Raw genomic sequence first — 13,082 nt, 5'->3', positions numbered from 1 at the left:
AAGATTAAAGTTGCCAACTAGATAACATTTGCGATTTATAGAGTTGCTATCCGAAGGAATTGATCCAGTATTCAAAAAGTTGACATGTTGACCCTTACTCATTGCAATCTACAAACTTTCAACCATAAAAACGAAACTCCCCCCTAAATTTTAAGGAAAGAAAACTTTTTTTTTTTAATTAGCCAAAACTTAACTATTGCTATAATCTCGAATTCATATGCTTCTATTCACCAGTAGTTAGAACCACGTGTCTTAAAAAAATACTAAGTAATGCTTCATTTTAAGAAATATTCCATCTTGTAGTGTTATTTAAATAGATAATAAAGTATACAATTTCGACTGGCCAAAAAATGCTTGTTTTCACCGAGATGTACCCACTTTTCTTGTGCAGGCAAAAATAATCAAATTTTTTGAACCTGTCTAAAAATGATATTCATATTTATCAGATAATAACTGGATATTTATCACTGTAATTATTTTCTGAGAGTTTGTGGAAAAACGGGAGGAATTTAATTTAAAATTTTGAAAACATAAAAAAATTATAATTAGTATCGCTTTGTCCTAAATTTTGTTTTTTGTGATTTGATAATCAAACAAACCATATACTGTTACTTTTAATACGTCTATAGTGTTTAAAAAATGTACTTAAATAGCAACAATTGTGATAAAAAAATAAATTAGGATTAGAGTAAAGAAAATCGAAAGAATTTAAAATAATAGCATTATTCCAGTCACTAAGGTAAAAACTAATCACAAAAACAATTCCTTGTTGATAAAATCACTTTGTGAAAAAATGCATTAAATTGTTAATGTGATATTACCGCCGATAGTACATTTTATATATTAAAAAATATAAATAGGTATTGATAAAGAAACACTGTAAAGACAATGCACTTAAAATTAACCTATAAATATAACAAACCCAACGGCTAAATTTGTTGTGCCAGTTTACCATTCTAAATATTTTATAAGCCGTAATGAGAAATGTGGCAATTATCTTTTTCTTTTTAGATTATTAATATATGGCTACAAGACAAAATGTGACAGTTTGTTATTATTTCACCAGTGTCATCTGGTTAAGAATTAATATCAAGTAGAATGTTAAAACGCCTCAAATCGAAATGAAACCGTCTTGATTTATTAGCTTAAGTATAAAAAAAACTGTAGCAGTATTTTTTTTAACCGAAAAACCCAAGAAATGTATTACAGAAAGGTTGTTTGGGTTAAACGTCAATACATGTCTGGCCGGATACAAGGGCATTTGTTCCCTTAACTATTTTTTTTCATCTACCTATTAAATTATGATAAAGACAATTTTGATCTGATATACCATTACATAAAAAAAGAAAATGTAGATAATACATTTTATAATTTGCACGCCAGGAACTAAAAGCACTTTTTAGACCCTTAGAAAAAGTTGTATGCCTTTCCAGTCGTTATTTTGCTAAATTCGTTTCTTGTGACAACATTTTGCACATCGATAAAGAAAACAAAATGATAAACCGTTGTCAAGCAAACACCCGATATTAATACAAGTGTATCTTTGAGTATAATACAAAAACATGTTATTCTACTATTTTCAATAAATCAAAATACACAAGAAAATTGATTGATTCATTAAGGACAAGACACTAGTTTTGTCTTTCTAACACTAATCGCATTTTTGTAGCTTTTATAATAATTGGAGACACTTAAGTTGGTGTTATTTTACAATTTGATAAAACTACTACTACACATTTGCCTTTTCTATTCTTTTTTTCACAGCTCAGAATTTTAACAGAAGCGTAGTGCCATCACAAAAACAATTTTTTCACTCCACCCTTCCCCCCGTCCTAATTTTTAATGTTTAATAATTCCCAAAGTAATTAGCCAAAACTGGTTATCGACCGGAATACTATTCAGAAAATAATTCTCAGCATTAAAAGTAAATTGAATATGTACAAAAGTTACTGTTTAAGTTTTTTAAAGTTGATAGGCTTACGGAAAAAATAATACTAAAAAAAGGTTAATGTTTAGTATTTTTATAATATTATAAGATTTATAACCAAAAATGTTTTCAAAAAAAAAAATACTACAAAATTGCAATTATTCTAAAGCGTACTCATTCCATCTTTAACCATGACAAAAATATTCGGTTTGAGTTTAATAAAATTTTTTTTGTCAATTTTAAAAATACCCATTGCTGTTTCGTGTTCCACCCAATTTAAAAATATTTTAAACGGCCGAGATCATAAAAGATGGTGGATAATTTTCAACAAATTAGGGGTTCCGTTTTAGGTCAATACGAATCAATAAGTCATTAATGATAAGACCATAGGTTTATTAATTGTTTTAATAATTGTTAGAGAGTGAGGATTTTGTATAATTTCGCACATTGGCGCATGTGTTTCAAAAGTTCCACTGAATTCAAAAGTAAATAAAGATTTATATGTACGATTTTCTATGGAAGTATTTTTTTTTGAGTTCTCGCCTAAGCATTAACTCGAAAACACTATTTTTCTACTACAGAAAGACACTTGGGCTGTTCGATGTACTTTCCCGTATCCAATGTTTACATAAATTGAAATATACGAATCGTCAAATTCAGTCTTAAGAAATGTGTGGCCAACCCGACTTATTGACGATTTTCTAGAATGATAAAAAAAACAATTTACGTGAATTTGTTTTGCTTTTTTTTTTGTATACAATGTTATTTCAAGGTCATTGTAATTATTCCCCCTTCGATAAGAGGATTTTAGGGAGGGGTGGTTTTGCAATATCTTATAGGAACTTGTATAAATAATAAATTTAGACATTTATGTTAATCTATTTTTTGTTTTTTAGTAAAATAGAATTTGATTGCACTTTGAAGTTTATAATATAATTTAAAACACCCGTAGTCTTTTATCCTCGTAGGATTATTATTTATTTTATTGTTATAGTACATAAATAGTCGCGTTTGCATTAGTCGAAGTAATTGTTCGGACTTAAACGCCAAAACAGTTCACTAAACTGCCATAATCTACTATGCAAGTTCCATTCTAAACTCAATGGTCATCCGAACCAACTCGTTTACAACCTTCCTTCTAAGTAAACACAATTTTACGATACCGACCGTTGGGACCTAACCTAACCTAACACGAGTCGATGTTACCAACCGACAGTTATTAGCGTCGGTTCGTTTCTCACATCTGGTACACCATGTTTGTAATTGGTCCAGTATTTAAAAATTTACAGTGTATACGGATAAAAAAAAAGCCCACATCACAGTAAAGCCGCTCTGCATCGAAGCTAAAACATTTTTCTGGGTTTTTATGTAGAATGCTTCAAAAGTGGTCGAATTATATGTTTTTGGGGTCGGTGATTACGAATTTATTATTAGTTTTCAATTTCACTCAGCCAAAAAAAAACAAAAATTAAATTTGTGAAAGCTAAAAGTCAAAAGTGGTATTTAAGCCCAAAACTTAACAGTATCATTCTGCATAGATCTACATAAAATTGTTTTAATGATTTGATAAAAATTTTTTTTAAGATTTCAGGTGTTTTTGTTATAATATACGCAATCCGCGAAAACACAGCTTTCCGGCAATTAAAAAAAAACTGTAGTGCCCAATTTGCAGGTACTTTTATAAATTAAAGTGATAAAATTGAATAAAATCACTTTGAAATAAACGCTTTAATGCTTATTTGTAAATACAGCACCTCAATTTAATACTTTCAAACTTTGCAGGTTTATACTGTGCTTGGTTTGGACTGTACTGGCTTGAAAATACTAACTACCGATTTGCGTCGAAGCGTTTTTTCGAATGTGATTTTATCACTTTTAGATTTAAAAATTCCTGTAAACCTATGACCTACCCCATTATGCACCGAACCCACTGTACTGGTTTTTTGTAACATAACAATATTAGCTCACGTTTGTTTGTAATTATACGTTTTATTTCTCCAAAACCACATTTGACGATTTTAGTAGGCTGATAAAAACTCAATAATTTCGGATTACCTCATTCCATTAGTGACAAAATTCGACAAGTAGGAAGGTCAATTTATATGTTTTTGGGGTCGGTGATTACTAATTTTAATATCAGTTCTACATTTTAATCAGCCAGAAAGAAATAAAGTAAAAAAAAAATAAATTGAATTTGTGTACACTTAAAGTCAAAAGTGGTACGTGAGCACAAATCTAGTATCATTCTGCATAAATATACATAAAATTGTTTTAATGATTTGATACATTTTTTTTTTTAAAGATATTAGGTGTTTTTATAAATACGCAATCTGCGAAAACACAGTTTTCCAGCAACTAAAATAAAACTGTAGCGCCGAACTTGCTTTCCGTTTAATATGTTATGAATACATATGAGTTCTAACTTGTGACAAATTTTCAACTTACATGTCTTAAAAGTACGGCTAAAAAACTAAAAAAACAAAAATAATATGAAACCCCCCTAGGGGGCGGGAAATGAGTATAATTTAAATTTGATACAACTGACGTGTGCGGGCATACCAAATAAACATTCCTTATAAATTTCAACTCGATCCGACTCTTTTTCTTGAAATTATAGCCAGTAAAATTTAAAAACTCGTACAGTTTTTTTTGTTTTTTCAAATATCGACTGTACAGAAGTAAACTTTTTCCACTTTTACCCCCCCCCCCCTCCCCCGACTTCAAAGTACTAACTAGATGAAATTTGTGATTTATAGAGTTGATACTTGAAGGAATTGGTCGAGTATTAAAAAAGTTACAGTGTATACCGATAAAAAAAAACACATCAGATTAAAACCCATACCTTCGCCGCTCTGCATCGAAGCTAAAAACTATATATAGTCGTATGTGAACATTATATTAAATGTTATTTATAATGCATTAAAAACTTCAAAGAACCTACTGATAACGCGGTCAAATGGATAACGACACTAGACATCCAACTATCTTGTTTATTATTTGATTTATATTTATTTTTTATTGCGCATAAGTAACTAAAAATAGTAATAATTTAATTGAATATATATATATATATTTATTAAGAAATAAAATTGATAGTAACCTATAACAATAATATGTAAAAAAAACCATTAGTCCATATAGAAGTTGGCCTTCGGGCGAATGGTGGCGCTATTTCCGATTTAATAGCCACGATATCGACTTCCACGGTTTTTTGATGATGAAAGCTAGCGATACTTGAGCGGGTGCCTCCAAAGTCAAAAGTGGTACTTGAGCACAAACCTAGTATCATTCTGCATATATCCATAAAATTGTTTTAATGATTTGATACATTTTTTTTTTTAAAGATATTAGGTGTTTTTATAAATACGCAATCTGCGAAAACACAGTTTTCCAGCAATTAAAATAAAACTGTAGTGCCGAACTTGCTTTTCGTTTAATATGTTATGAATACATATGAGTTCTAACTACTGACAAATTATCAACTTACATGTCTTAAAATTACGGCTAAAAAACTAAAAAAACAAAAAAAATATGAAACCCCTCTAAGGGGGTGGGAAATGAGTTTAATTTCAATTTGATACAACTGACGTGTGCGGGCATACCAAATAAACCTTTGCCAATAAATTTCAACTCGATCCGACTCTTTTTCTCAAAATTATAGCCAGTAAAAGTTCTAACTTAAAAACTCGTACGGTTTTGTTTTTCCAAATTTCGTCTGAGAAGAAGTAAACGGTTTCAACTTTTACTCCCCAAAGTACCAACTAGATAAAATTTGTGATTAATAGAGTTGCTACTCGAAGAAATTGGTCTAGTATTAAAAAAGTTACAGTGTATACAGATAAAAAAAAGCCCACATAAGAGTATAACCAATACCTTCTCGCTTTGCATCCATGCTAAAAATGTAGTATTATTAAATAGTCTTTTTCTATTAATCTTATAATTTTACCATTTAACACTGTCCTCATTTCAATTGAAATAAGAATTAAAGCAGTCTCTTATAATGAATGCTTCGTTTGGTTGCATTTCCCCTGATTATGAGCAAATTTTGTATGCCCAAAATTGTATGAAAGTTTTATAACTCGCCTAGATGCCACAAATTATTATCGTCTCCTCTTAAAAAAATATGTATACAAACTGTTTATCAAGATTGTCTGGACAAATTTTTAGTTTTTGATAGCGTATTCCAAATGTCTTTGTTAGAATTCCAAAAACGCGTCTGATTTTGCTGTGTCTATAGTTGTGTGCTTTATTTAACACATTTTGATTGAGATCCAGGGTAAAAAAGGATTAAATGTTTTTGTAATGGGAAACCTTCATTCATCAGTGACAATTGCATAAAGAACTTTTTGTCCAGTAAAAAAAGTTTTACCAATTTTAAAAATGCCTATTGCTTTGTGTTCCGTTCAATTTTAAAATATTTAAATTGGCGGAGACTATGAAGATAGTGGAAAATTGTATACAAATTAGAGATCTTGTTTTAGGCCAATCAAACCAATAAGTCATTAATGATATGATAAGACCAGGAGATAGGTGTATAAAATATTTTAATTGTTAAAGAGGGATGATTTCTTATAATTTCGCACACTGGCACGTGTGTTTCAAAAGTAAACAAATATTTTAAAACATGATTTTCTATGCAGGTATTATTTATCGAATTCTCACCTAAGAGTCAACTTGAAAACACAATTTTCTTATCTGAATTATAAATTACCTTAAAACCTATATGTTATTACTTGTTATAGTTTTACATATTAGTATTTTTATACAATTTACGAATCGAAAAATTCAAGGTCTTAAGAAATTCATGGCCAACCCGACTTTTGACGATTTTCTAGAATAATAATAAAAAACGACCTATGTCGATCATTTTTATATTTTTTCGTAATGCAATGTTATTTTAAGGTCCTTGTAATTCTTCCACCTTTGGTAAGAGGATTTAGGGAAGGGGTGATTTTAAAATCTCTTATAATAACCTCTATAATGAATATAATAGATGTGCATAAGTTGTTATTTTTTGTTTTTGAGTGAAATAGAATTTGATTGAACTTTGAAGTTTATAATATCATTTCATAGGGCCATAACCTTTAATTAAAATGAATAAAGTAACGTGAAATAATAAGTAATGGCTTTGGATTAATTAGGTCGCGAAGATGGCAGTAAGTCAACTGACTGGGCATCGGTGTCCTGGCATTGTCCCGTGTGTCTGTTGTCTCCCTTTTTTATAATGGCTTACATGCTAATCCGGGTAAACTGCTAATAATACATAATTTTGGAGGCGAGTGGTAACGCGCGGCTAAATGTGACGGTAACAAATGTATCTTATATTCGTCTTCCAGCCTCCAAATACCATAAATATATTCATGAAGCACTGCCTTTATCTTAAGGGAAAAATAAACCTTCTTTGAATAGAAAGTGGTAAATTGTTTTAAAGGCGCCTATAGCACGACCGATGGAAAAGAAAAAAACACGTACATATCATGATAAATTTCATTTAGTGTCGTATTTACAGGGGTTGATCAGGGTTATATACCATCAACAAGAGTCATATTTTTTTATAAAATAATTTAAAAATCTATTTGTTAAACAGAAAACACTTCTTGTATTCAAAGAAGCTTCGGATAGAATTTTTTTTTCTCGATACATTTTTTTCAAGAAAAAAAATCATGGTTCACCTTTTTTGGCCCCCGTGTTTTTGACTTTCTAAAAACCGATAATCCCGTTTTAAATACGACAATAGTGTTACATGAATTTAAAACACAATAACAAACGAGAATATTTTTTTTATTTTACAGGTACCTTGTCTATAAATTTCGAAAAAATACTATCGAATTCATCGAGGCCTCGCACAAAAATTGCACACCAGTTGTATACATAATTCTTTCTATGAAAAACACCATCGCGTATGCTAAAAAATTGTGCGCTATTTTATCAAAACATTTTACTCCCGTTAGCTTTCAATACCTACGGACGTTGTGTTTTGTATAGTGTTCATAAATCATATTAACACGTATAATATAATGGTGTTTGTACTTTATTTTTATGTACTCATTGTTTTAAGGTCAACTCCGGGTACGTAATATATTTTATTTGCATCTACGTAAATAATTGCCTTCTTATAATTGAAGCATATAATCTTAAGCGATATATTCTGAACCCAATTATGGCAATTATCGCAATCTGCTGTATTTGCTGTATTTTCTCACTAAAAGATTAGAAGGCCTATTAAGATTTACTAATCCTTTCACAGCGGACGGCCAATTCGCCGTCCGCGCGAGCGCATGAAGGTTAAATCAAACCGCTGGACGTTAATTCTTACTGTAAATAAATAATACAAATTCATTTGTAAAATTAATTTTATATTTTAGCATACTCTAATCCTACCGAGAATCCATCTTCTTCGGAAAATCCGGCCGGTGACGAGCAAATTGATCACACTCATTTCTTGACCGACGAATGTCTTCGTTTCGATCGCAATACGTTTTTAAAAGAAGAGTATGTATTATGAAATTTTATAAGATTCCATTAGATGTAAAGGCCGGGTGATTTTTAATTATAAAGAATATTACATTTTATTCAGTATTAACCACTTAACCCGTGTAATAACCTGTACAATATATGTATAATAACAGTGTTGCCTACTAAAACATGCCCTTAAAAATAAAAAAATTACTAGTAAATAAAAATGATTTTTATAAACAAAACATACTAATTATAAAATATAAAATTATCACATACAAAAAAATAAAGCAATAAATATAAAAAAGTTTTTCAGCCGAGTCTGCAACCACGAAAGAGCATTCTCGTTTCTAGTTGAAATATCGAATAAATTCAGAGTATATAAACAACCTAGTATCTAAGGTTGCTAATATCGAGTTTCTGGCTAATATTTTAGTGTTTTAATAATATCTGGCCCAAAACAAATCATCGGAAATTAACCTGTTAAATTACAATTGAATTGTTTTTCAGCTGTAATTTGATCGTTGTGAATACAACATATCTCTCCCCCCAATCTATTACCACTATCTCCCAGCCCTATATTCCACCCCTATCTCCCAGCCCTATCACTCACCCCTATCTCCCACACCTATCTCCTACCCCCTATCTCCTACCCCTATCATCCTTCCTATCTCCGTGTGGTAACACTTTTTTGATAACACTAAGTAAATAACACATTTTTCGGTATGTGCCAGAGTTAAGACATGAAAATTTCAAAAAATATTAGGGACAATACAAGATTGAAATAAATAATACAGACATACAAATGATGAACAATTAACATAAATATATCTTAGATTTTACTATTTCCTACCATCTCTATTTACTGCCTCATACTGTTTAAGAACTATGGGAGAATTTGAATAATTTGTTTTCTTACTGCAATTTATTCTTATCTAAAGTCTACATTATATTTCAATGTAAATGATACTATGTTTTCTATATTTTCTCCTATACCATTTTCAGTTTAAAGCTTTATATCATAAAACCGTCTACAACATGCACTTTTTAAAAATCATTGGAAGTTTCTTTTTAAAATTTGATTAACTATCTTTAATCTACAGCTAGTGATCAATGTGTATATGACATTATATAGAAAGGCTGCTTACGGCTTCAACAATATCACTAAACTTATTTAAAATGTTTTTATCAGTATCGTTAACACAATTAATTATTCTAATTTTCTTTAATTATTACATTTTAGTAGACCTAAAATTGTAGTGCAGTCAAAATCCACTATAGAAAAAGCATAATCTTATAACAACATTTAAGTTTACAAGTATCAATAGAATGAATAATTACTTTAGAATGTATAGACATAAATTTCGTCACTTATTGTTTATTAACGACAGATTCTTTTTTTTTTTTTGAAAAATTCTTTTTTGATGGTATGTGTTAAGGTGGAGGGTTCAAAAATAATATGACCTTATCCGGCCTTAAAGATCAAAATATTAAAGCGTTTGACTCTGAATCCAAAAACTGGTTCTACTATTAAATATTAAATATGGACTGTATAGGTAATTTTGCTCATTAAAATAAAAAATAAAAACATTTGTTGTATGTAATTCTATAAAATTACTTCTCTATTGAATATAATAACTTATATAATAATCTTACTTTCTGGCCAGAGTACTAAGGATTATTGAAATACTTAAAACTAACATATAATAATAGGTGATAACAATACCGACAATAATTTGATTTCCACTGTTGTTAACTGCCACTATGATGGCCCGAAATTCTTGTGTGAAAGAAGACGGTCCCCGTTATGGCGCGCAGAACATGAGCTCAACTGGATATGAAACTTTCGGCGCGGCTCCTATGACTGCGACCGGTAATACGACGATAAACTATTTTATCTTTTTAGATAAAATTTTACAATTAAATAAAAAGCAGAAATACAAAACAAAACGCCTCGACAGCCGAACACAAGATAAAAAACGCCTCTGGTACGTCGAGGCGCGCGTAATTTGATTTGAATCCTATTTGCTGCACAAACAAACAATATCACTAAACTTATTTAAATTTTTTTTAGCTATCTCTGAAACACTCCCTTTAATATGAATACAAAATGTATGTAATTTATAAATGTATTAAGTATGTATATAAAAAACACAAGCAGTTTATAACTAAACTTATTTTTGGAATTTCTCTGTATTATTTTTAAAGATTTAACATTATACATAAATTATTATTCATCTGTAGTATTCATAAGTATATTCCTAATATATTTTAATATTTATTTTAGGTTTTCGGATGTTGTTTTAGTTGTAGATAATGAACGGTTTCCCGCCCATCGTGATCTGTTAGCCGCAAGCAGTAGTTATTTCAGGTAATAATATCTTTAAGCATATTATTCTCTTTCTTGATTGATTGGTAAATTGTTCTAATGGTAAAATTTGTTTTTACTTTTTTACTATTTTTAGAAAAGAATATTTTTTGATTTTTACGGTTAGGTTAGGCTCACTAATTTCCTAATCAACCAACCTAAATGTTTTTGAAAAAACAGCAACATCGATTGCCTAAAGATTTTTTACCGTTTTGTAATATATAAGTTTTAGTTTACTTGCTTGATATAAATTGATACTACGAACCATTATCACTTATACATATTTATGACAACATTAATATATTTTTGTACAACAAGTAAACAAGTGATTTATTAATAAGCAAACTGATTGCATGACTTATTACATAGCTGTTCATTATAATCTGACATACTCAAACAAAACGAAAGTAAATTGAGTAGCCCATACAGTGTGCCTTACTGGTTGTAGCACATACAATGCATTTTTTTATGCTAATATTCGATACCTTTTTTAGTGGATTACTGTGTAACGGTCATATAGAAACTTATCAAAAGGAGGTGCCAATAGAGGCAGGATCACCAACATCAATTAAAGAACTTCTTAAATATATTTATTTCGGTAAAATGAATTTAAGTGTTCTAGAGGTAACTTGTAATGTATATATTTAGAATATAAACATATTTTATAGAAAAGGATTTGTCGAACATATATATATTATGTATTTTTTATGTATTAGGGTAACGTTATTTTGGAGTTATTAATTCTCTCGAATATATGGCGTTTTACAAACTTACAATTTTCACTGTCCGAGTACTTTGTAATAACATCAATGTTGACAGTGTGAGTGCGTTGTTTGTTGTGGCATTTTACTATCAAATCGAAGAACTCAAAGTCGCATCAATCAATTTTATCGACGCACACGCTTTGGACGTATTGCAGTCTGAAGATTCTCAATCTTTGTCGGCCGTAATTAAATTTTATAGCAAAAAATCAGCATTGCTCTTGTTAGCTGACTAGTTGTGACAGAAATATTAATTTTTAGGAAGCATTAATTATAATTCTCAGTCGTCCCAAGGCGTGTGCTAACGAATTGGATATATTCCGTGCGGTTTATCAGTGGATCAAAAAAAACCAAGACCACCTTCGTCCTAACGATAAAATCGACATTTTATCGGCCGTCAGATATCAGCTTATGGACGAAAAAGAACTGTCTGAAGTTAGGCGATCAGAGATGATTTGTTCGGATAGAAATATTTTAGATGTCATAAAGAAGTCCCTCACACAAGTATTAAATGATCGAGGACGATTAGGTATGCTCAATGGCAATATAATATGTTAGGCAAACTATGTTGGTAACTACTACTTTATTCTTTAGTACCAAATGTGAATTTCGCTCAAGAAGATTCGATAGAGCTTACTCAAACTGACGGCGGTACCATGATCATGTTGAATCATCCAATGAATATAAACTATATCGAAATGGAATTATGTTATTGGTGTGTTTTTTATTTAATAATATTCTAATCAAAGATTTAGTATAATATTATTTGAATACCAATAAGGTTAAAATTTATTTTTTCATGATTTATTTTAATAGTTGTTAATTTAATTTATTCACGAATAAAAAAAATTGTAAACGCACCGACTTATAATAATTTTTTTAAACTATTTTGCAAAACAATTATTTAAATACTGGATTTTTCCTTTTTTGCCATCCGTATTTATAAAAAGAAATACAACCATTTATTTGATCGACTTATTTAATTCTTTAGGATTGACTCCTATTACATTGAAGTATCAATAGATAAGTTTAGGTGGTTTCGTGTGATTGATCATTCAAATTACGATTGTTGGTCAATTCAACGTTTGTGGATTAACCGAATATATGTTAGATACATCCGTATTGTTGGCACCAAAAAATCCCGTAATAAGGCTTTTACTTTTAACATTTTAAAAGTCATGTACAATACGGACAAATTGCACTTGGTGGAAAACAAAACGGATTAGTTGGTAAGGATAACACGAAAATAACTCGTTCTTTGAATAATTAAAAAAACCTATATATCTAATTGACTGATTTTAATCTATTAGCTCCAAAGTACAATGTTGCTTTAACATCTATGGGTGCGGCTGTAACCAAAGGAACTCCAAATTGGATTATCTACAGAATGGAGAATTCGCTCGAAAAGATTGAAAACAACATTTTGTATGATAACAATAAAAACTGGTTTTTTGATCGTGGATATACATATCACGAGGTAAATTGGGGGGTATATAGAGGTTCGACTCGCCCAACCGTATTTGCTAAGTTCAATGAGGTAATCGTTTACAGAATATTCACTTTTTACTTC

General features: G+C 30.0%; 1 protein-coding gene across 1 annotated transcript in view; it reads left to right on the top strand.

Moving 5' to 3' along the window:
• The window catches only part of LOC126842387 (uncharacterized), a 160,593-nt gene that overhangs the window by 37,672 nt on the left and 109,839 nt on the right, over nt 1–13,082 (top strand). The window lies entirely within an intron of this gene.

Source organism: Adelges cooleyi, unplaced genomic scaffold (genome assembly GCF_023614345.1).
Source record: "Adelges cooleyi isolate 19-005CV unplaced genomic scaffold, UGA_ACOO_1.1 ACOO_flye_CR_arks_rails_tigmint_CR_PRNA_519, whole genome shotgun sequence".
NCBI classification, from domain to species: Eukaryota; Metazoa; Arthropoda; class Insecta; order Hemiptera; family Adelgidae; genus Adelges; species Adelges cooleyi.
Note: the sequence above shows the minus strand (reverse complement) of the source record. Positions and strands in the feature narration are given on the sequence as shown.